The sequence below is a fragment of the Diadema setosum genome, chromosome 7, assembly GCF_964275005.1.
Source record: "Diadema setosum chromosome 7, eeDiaSeto1, whole genome shotgun sequence".
In the NCBI taxonomy this organism is placed as follows: Eukaryota; Metazoa; Echinodermata; class Echinoidea; order Diadematoida; family Diadematidae; genus Diadema; species Diadema setosum.
The window spans coordinates 30,203,512-30,213,042 of NC_092691.1; positions in this window are offsets into that span (position 1 = coordinate 30,203,512).

The window sequence follows — 9,531 nt, forward strand, 5'->3', positions numbered from 1 at the left end:
CAAGATTCTGGGACCGGTAGAATGAAATCATGTGTTTGTTGTCGTTTGTTTTTTGTTTTGCAATGAGATGTGATCTCAATCTATCCATTAATAAATCAGAGGATTGTAAAAGTATCTTCATGTGAGTTTGAACTGGTGACCAGATAGATGTTTATATTTATGAATGTTTATGAATGTTTATGAATGTTTTTGAATGTTTATGAATGTTTATGAATGTTTATTAATAAGTTGTGACAGACACTATGTCACAAATCTTGTGGGCCAATGTGGTGTAGGTTTCAGTTTAACCACCTAGTTTCAAGTACAGATATGGCCTCATTGTTCATTTGTCATTGTGCATGTTTAAAACGTATGTAGGAAATTTTTGTGTGCATTATTTTTGGATGGTATGCTGCATGCTGTGAGGAGAGGAAGCTTGTGAAAATTTATACTAGTTCTCTCTTTGCAGCACTTTGGCATGATTTATTCCCACTGTTAACTTGGCAAAACTCTATGTGTATATGTGTCTGTGTCTGTGTTTGTGTCTGTGTGTGTGTGTGTGAGCTTCCACCATTCACGATATTGTCATCAGGAATCGTACCTCATTGCTGTGTAAGCTGACACCACCAAAGATTTGAGTCCTTTATGTCTGAATATTTGCATATGTAATGGACACAAAAAGTAATGCTGCAATTCTGAGAGAAAAAAAACAAAACTCTCTTGAAGCCTATCTTAATGTCGCTACCGGTAGATACATGTAATGATAGAGACTTAATTAATAATTCTTGCTATGCAGTGCAAACATCTGAGCCAGAGGAAGTGCCACAAAGTTTGTGCTCCTGACTTTGTTAATACAATGTGCAATCCTATGTTAAAATGTAATTCAATTCTACTCTACTTCAGTTGCTTTCCTTAAGTACTTTACTACTGGAACTCGATGAAGCTCTGACAGCTTGGTTTGTGATGTGATGCAAGTTTTTTTTATTATTATTATTTTCGCAAATGCTTGATGAGAGAATTGTATTAGCCAATAAATACCAAGCAACATCAACCTCAAATACTCGGGATAGATAAAACACAATACCCTCTGCGGAGGTGAGCAGTCACACATAGTCAAGGAGTATATCAAAGAGTTGTACAGAGGACTAAAATGACACAGATGCAGTGTATTGGAAGGATATTTTATTAGAAATGTCCAAATGTTTACATACTGCTTCATCAATCCTTGACATCACAGATAAAAAGTGGGTCATTTGGACGAGACACAGTAATCACAATTTCACAGTGCACAGTTTAAAGGGACCGTATAGTTTTGGTTGAGACCTAATTTCAGGTTTCTAACATTTTTCGGTGAGATAATGAGAAACCTCTTATGAAATATGAAAGAGCATGTAATTCCATGAGGAATTCAACGTTTATTTGATGAAAATTGGCTTTGAAATGGCTGAGATATCTAAAACAGAGCGATTCTAATAAAGTGTGGGACCCACACTTTTTTGCGATCGCTTTGTTTTACTTTGTTTTTGGATGTTTCAGTCTTTCCAAACCCGATTTTCATCAAATAAACTTTGAATTTATCTTAGAATGGTATGCTCTGTGCTATTTCATAAGTGTTTTCTTGGTATCTCGCAAAAAGTTAAAAGCCCAATTCTCATCTCCACCAATACTGTACTATCCCTTTAAAAGATTCAAGACATGAAAAATGTACTCGGTAGTTAAGGTGTAAACCAGTTGAGACTGGTGCTATATATCACTCACAGATAGCACATTCTGGATGTTGGAAAACCTTTTGTTGCTGCCGACTTTCACTACTGAGAATGCCAGAACTTGACAAGAACCTCCAGCCCTTTGTTTTTATCAAAATATGATAGCCTAAGAGCAGAGGAGGTCGAGTAAGAATCATAGAATTTGCGTGTTTGGCGTTTGTTTGGATTACCTGCAAAAGAATTTCCTCTAAGAGAGCATTTCAGGAGATTTTCAATTCCACATTATGTGCCATCGTGACACATCAATGACAACTGATTTACCAGCAAAAGTATTTACAAAGGCGTTAGAGCATTAAGTTAGGTCAAGAACACAATGGAAACAAGGAAACAAAACAAACTTGTGCTAGTCCAATTTTCAAATTGTGCAGTCTCAAACAAAAGTGACAAGTATATTTGATATGCATACCTGGTATCGTTTAATGAAAGTAATCTTGCTGCAATAAATGTGATAAGTGTCATTTGATATTGTCAGAGATATATAAAGAGAGTGGTTTATTAAAGATGTGAGCATTGTGCAGCACATTAAAATGACTGTAAATTACCATCATATATCTTGTGAACAATGCTTTCCTTGTTTGTCCAATGACCCAGACAGCCTATGGTACATTGTACTAGGTGTTTCAAAAAACATTTCCCACTTTTGATCATTAATAGCTCAAAAACTATTCAACCGATATAACTGTCATTGATATGAGTAATAGCTGAATAGTGTACAATTTGGTTGAAGGTGATTTAAATGTGAAAGCATGAATCAATTTCATTAAATCTAAGATTGATTTTGAAGTAAGGTTTCAGATTTTGGTCAAATTTCAACCCTCTGTACAAAAATTGAACTTTGCACAAGAACCAATGATGTGTATGTGAGTGTGTGCTGACAATGGCCCTGAACAATGGACATGCCTGAACCACCTGTTGACTAGGCGTCAGTCTCGCGCTCCCAGGCACATGAATGCTTAATCAATAATTCATGTGGATTGCCCTGGGCACAGCTAGTCTGAATTCATGCACGGTAAAGGGTAAAATGCATGCACATGGAAAAGGTAAACACATGTTTCCATGTGCTTGCAACACCACATTTCATTCCAGCTGGAATCATTTTCAAATTTTGCTTCACATATCACTAAATTTTGGAAATAAATACGCATAAACGATCTAAAGTTCCTAATTTTAATACAACTGTCTACTAATTAATAGTCTGACAAATTTTTCGCTTTTTCGATAAAAAGGGATCATTTTTGGTAAAGAGTTCAGCAGCATTTATCATTATATTCACTGGGGCGATTTGTTTCACAGTAGATTAATTTAAGGCTCCATATACACAAGTGTACACTCTAATTGATTTTCTTTGCTTCCTGTCACCATATTTACAATAGAACAGAAGGTATTCATTGTAATTTCGTTTTTCAGAAGAAGGGAGAGTTCTGTCACGACTCAACGACAGTATCGGCAGGCGTTTGACTTTACACAGATACTGCCAGAGGCTGAATAAAGATAAGTTGTGATAGTGGAATTTCTCATGAATAAATGATGAAGCATTCAAACCCTGGCCATTGTTCTGGACCATTGTCGGGGTGTGAACCACAACACTCCCATACACACCCATTGACCCCTGTGCAAAGTGAAATTTTGTACAGAGGGTTGAAAATAGAGCAAAATCTGGAACCTAACTGTGAAACTAATCATGGATTTCATGAAACTGATTTATGCTTTCATATTTAAACCACCTCCAACCAAATTGTACACTATTCAGCTATCACTCATATTAATGACAGTGTTATCTGATATATAGTTTTTGAATTATTAAGAATGAAAAGTGGGAAATGTTTTTTGAAACACCTAGTACTTGTACACAGTCCACATGCAAGTCAACGACAAAGTGTATTTTAAAGTGCAATTCTACTCCATGTTTAAACATGTTCAAAATAAAAAACTTGTATCCTACATTGAATTTTTGTAATGTTGTACCAATCCAACAATTATGATTTTTCCATGAGAAGGGGTTGTAGTTGTGAAATCTTTAATAAGAAATACAATTTTTGTGATATTTTTTCCCATGAACCCATGAGAAAATTGAGCAGTGATGACAGCACTCTTTCACTTTCCTTGTGTTCTGTGAAAACATGCAAAACTTTAAATCTTCTATAACCGTTTTTTTTTTTTCCAATTCCAATTCAATGCAACTGCTGCCTTTCAGTTTTGTTTTGTTTTTTTCTGATTTTACTCTGCTCATAACTGTAAACTTTATCATGGTACAAAATTGCACTTTCAAACACACATCACTGCCTGAAGTTACCCATGCCTGTACATCATTAACACTGAACTTTCATTAATTATTTCATGCATAGCTGCAGACACTTGTATGGTGTGGAAAACAGTTCACATCTCTTTTCAAACAGAATGATGAATGACAAAAGTCACTTTATAAGCTGGACACTTCAAAAAGTTTTCACTCATCTTTTGATACAATTAGATCATTCAGTGGAAATTTGATTTTAACGAGAATTACATCATCATGATTAAGGGCAATTTCTCCAAGAATGCATGAAGATCTAATCCACTTGGTACTTTTATAAGCACCATGTAGGCAGAGGGGAAATTCCCCCAGAAGGAACAGTAAGGCACTAATCCCTGCTTCTCACAGTGATTCAGGCATGGCCTTGTGCTGCACCATGAGCATTGCCAATGTTCCCAAACACTGGTGATGCCATGAAATCAGATGCAGTATCAAACTGCTCGGGCGATATTGATTCTATGCTCACTGTCCTCGTGCTCCAAAGTGTGACACTATGCATATGAGTAGTGTTGGAGTACAATGTGCATTTCGTCTGTTGAGAATGAGAAGGGCGTTAAGTTGTCCCGAACACTATTGGTTTAGTGGCAACTTAACGCCCTTATCATTCTCAACCGACAATTTTCTGGTGCTTTTCAATCTTACTGGATTACCTTTGATCTTACATGTAGTAACAATTGTATGAAAAATAATCTTTTAGCAAATATGTACAAATATATATTAGATAACATTTACCACAGGTCTAGGTGGTGCTATTTCTGGCACCCGCTCACTCTGCTGCACATCATCCTCCCACACACATTACACATAGGATACACACATCTGAAATTGTGCTGTCTAGCTGTATATCCCAACACAAAGTCACAGGGAGTCTGCCAAAAGAGCAATTTGGAAATGGCAGCCCCCTTGTCACTCAGAAACTCTCTTGCTGTTGAGCTAATGTTGCAATACATATGCAAGGATCTAGCATGACTTAGAAATAATGGTTGGCTTCGGGCCGTATATCACATTCAAGCTCCAGATGTACTTAGATATATGGTGGACATTTATACAGTGTATTTCTGAGGTGACTTCTCCGCAAAAGATGTTGACTGAAAAACATGTTAGAGACACAAATACAACGCACTGAATTTGCATATTAACCACTCTTGCTTTCTAAGGAGACAAAATGTAGCTTTAGACCCTACTCACCACTGCTTTTCAGAATGTGGTACTTGCTAATGCTCATGGGAGAGTCTTTCATACATTAGAATTTTTGTAACTGGTAGATCAGCACAGCGCATACAAACTGAAATACTGGATGGCACAATACGAGTACAAGCATGTTATGATACAGTGCACTCCCGTTATAACGAAATGCTCGGGACCGGCAGTTTTCTTTCGTTGTAACGAAATTTCGTTATAACCGAACAAATACAATATATAACGAAAACAAGGAACCACGTATATTATGTTTGCTGAATACTCATCATACACTGCAAAGCTGTGTGAAATGTGATGGGATAACTGTATTACAATAATAAACGCAAGTTCCCCTCAGAAACTGTGTGTGACACAAGGAGCGAACACACAGTGGTGTGAAGCGTTCACCCACGCAGAGACGCTATAAATGCTTGTTCTGCTACGCATTTTCGAAAGCAATCCGCATTTCGTTATAACGGAGCACATTTCTTTTGTTTTTCCTTGTCTGTGGCACTCGGAAAAGACTTCGTTATAACGGAAATTTCGCTATAACCGTGTTCGTTATAGGCGAATTTTGTACTATAGACTTTAATGGTGATAATTTTGGGACCGGAAGATTTACTTCGTTATAACAAAATTTTGTTATAACCGTGTTCGTTGTAACGGGAGTGCACTGTACATAACAAAGCATTTATACGAAACTACACAGTAAGATTACACCAACAGAAACCACATTTACATTAAAAATACACCTATCACAGTTATGATTATTTGATTAATAACAAATGGGTGATTCAGCAAATGACCTTCAGTCAATGCTGTATATATGTATATAATGTTAATAACTTTATATATATGCATATGTACACAACTATGTATTGTATGTAAGCAGACATATTATATTCCGGATTTGTGCGAGTCTGCGCATGATTAATCATTCATCCTTGTCCCTTCAAATCCCCACTTTACAATGCCGATTATCTTCTTTGCCCCAATGGTTTAATACGGGCAGACTATCACTGATTGTCATACAGGTCCTCGATGAAAGCTAATCACATATTGAGGTTGATCCATTCTGACGGAACACTCACTCAAACCATTCCCACATCCCAATCTAACCGTAACATACTGATACAAAATAGCACAATTCATATATGAACATGTTCATCCACAATATAAAAGATAAATTAGATATTCTCAAGAGATCATGCACATTTGCGGAATGTGCAGTTTAGAAAATGACATCAGTAAATACATTTGTATATATGCATTTCTAGAAGTTTATACAAAGACTGACTTTGCTAAGCACAAACATATACATACATGACAATAAGTGGACAATTACAAGGGCATGCCCTCAAAACATTGAAAACATTTAAAATAAACCTGGATGGCAATGATTCTTGTCATTGGTTGTGTAAATGCGGAGTAGGTGAGGTTAATGAGCATCAATTTGTACCATCACAAAGCAAGATTTAATTGTTAAAAAAATAAAACAAAGCACCCACATATATTTGTTCCTACCTTTTCATTCAGTGCTGTATAATCTCGTAGGTTCTGTCTAGCATCTTACATAATTCACGGTCCACCAAAAGAAAACGAAACAATGGTAGGATTAAGAAATGATAATAACACACAATGCACTGCAAGTGCCAGCCAAACCATATCTGGTGCCCTCGGCACAGGCCTGCATACAGTATTTTGATCAATTTGATGCTGAAACAAAGCTGCACATTGGGAACAACATGCTGACTATTTGATCACTTCCCCTTGGTTAATTACCTCCATTTCAGCACCGGGCTCCATTTTTGACATCTTTGCCAATGTCTCGGTCATATCAAAAGCTTTTTATTTTGATGTCGGTAAATTTCTCGATTTGCAATGACATGTATGCATTTCCTGTGCATTTCTACCCTTTGATGCACTTTTGTTTTGAAGTATGCATTTCGATTTGGCGTCTCTCAAGTAGGGAGTGCATACAGTCTTTCGTGAATCTCAACGTATTCTTGGCAAATCCATTGCCATTTTGAGTCTACTTTTCCGATACCAGTAATCCTTTTTGTTTTTTCACTTCAATGTGATTTTTTTTTTTTTTTTTTACAGTCTCCATCACACTGGTGAGCAGAAACAAATTGGAAATGCATGGGAAATGTGAAACTTGAAACATGTCCCAAGTTTTCTTGGGCCTTTGAGGTATTGATCTGTTTCCAGTGAAATGCATGGGAAATGCAGCATACCTACATATATCCCTGTCACTTGAGATCAAATTTGAATCAACACATTCCTAGATTTAAATCAACAGGTGTTGCCAGTTTTCTCATCGTAATTGAAATGCACAGGTTCAATGGCTTGCCAACAAATAGAGATACTCCCCCCCCCCCCCCTTAAAAAAAGAAAAAAAAAGTGGCATACCATTTACTCACTTTTAATTGCCACATAAGATATCAGAATGGTCTCATTCTGAGTCAATCATCAGACAAAGCAAAACTAAATATTTTCAGTAATACCTCCACTTGTTACATAACAAAGAATATTCTTGATTTTGTGATTAAAAATTCTACATTTTCTTATTATTTTTCCTTGTTCTTTAGCAGCTTACATTGCAGATATCTCATGTTAAAATGAATGGAGTTAATTCATTTTATGATCAAACTCTTCATATATGAGACCCGCTACAACAAAAGGATCCTAAAGTCACTGACGGCTCAGCGGAGTAAAACGAGTTTGAAGTCACATCATCAAAATTGGTCAAAACTATCGGATTTCTGTTTTTGGCAAAATTTTGTAGTCTAATGTTTTGTCTATCATCTGCCAAAATTTCGAAGCTAAATGATCAAAAGAAAGGCAAGAAATTAGAGTTTTTCTGGGCCTTGATTTTCCGACTTTCAACGTAACAGAAACCTGTCCGAAGATTTGGGTTTAGCGCCACAGCTAGACTCTGCCCCTAGCAACGAGGGAGTGATCTTATTGGTCAGTGCCTGGCATCCTGATTACTGATTGGTCGTGCGTAGACCGCTGGCGCTAAGCTTGAATGAACATCGTGGAGGTCGCTAAGAGCATACCTTCTATTGTCAAGCGGTGAAAACTGTCTCACCTCCCCTTGATCATAATAGCGTCGGAAGGAAAACTTTCAAGGCGTTTTTCTCGAAACTCTGATTTCCTCAACCACTTGACAAGGGCTAATAAAATCATTGATATCTCCGCAACTGAGTACTTTCATGAGTTGTGTTATATATGAAATTAAATTAGAAGAGTAGGGGAATCATGTCATGCCATTTTCAGAAAATTGTCCTCCCCGACTTTCGGATCCTTTTGTTGTAGCGGGTCACATATATCTCATAAATGATGTTAACGGTAATGCGATTAGTTTTGGCATAGATGCCATCTTTTAGTTCACTTTCACTTTTTGTCTGCAACAGTCTGCAGGTAATAAATCTAAATACATGTACATCAAAAACACCACACACAATATACACATATGTTTCCTGCAAAAAGTCATTAAAATGGAATGGGCAATAACAAATAACATCACAAGGGCATTATTCAATTCACATAACTTCCTTGTACAAAGTACAAGTTTTCATTCATAATGACATAGTCATGGCTATTTTGGGGTGATTTTTTTTTTCCTTCCCTCACACACAATCTAAGCCTGGCTGATGGAGAAAAATAATCAAGTTCAATGCTTCCATTATTTCTATGCCAGTCAATGGTAGCTGGTTGTAATATCGCCATTATCAATGCACAGAATAATCTGACACATGCTGCAGTTCTATCACATGAGCTTTGCTTGAAATGTGATGAGAAAGAGAGAGAGAGAGAGAGGGAGAGAGAGAGAGAGAGAGAGAGAGAGAGTGGAAAATATAACATGGTGATGATTCACAGCATTTGTATGCCACTATAAATCTTTCTAAAAAATAAAATCAGAGGCACAGACTCCTCAAAAGGGCTTTTTACACTTGTGTTTCTTAACCCCGGACTTTCTCTGACCCAGGACTATCGTTAGTCCCGTACCAATTTTTTCAGCTTTTTACACTCGCCAATTAGTCCCGTACTATCTCTTGTCCGGGGCTAAGGAGAAAACTGACCTTTTTACACTCGTCTTTCTTAGCCCCGGACTTTCCAAACCACATGAATATTCATAATTACGCTGTGTACTGTACACGTACACGCACGCACCGGCAGCACTTGATTACCTCGTTTCTGATTGGTCAGTGAGGGTCGCACTTCGTCTCCGTCGCTTAGCCCAGGATTATTTTTTCGTTCTGTTTACACTCACTTGCTTGGCACCGCAATTGCGGTGCTAGCACCGCA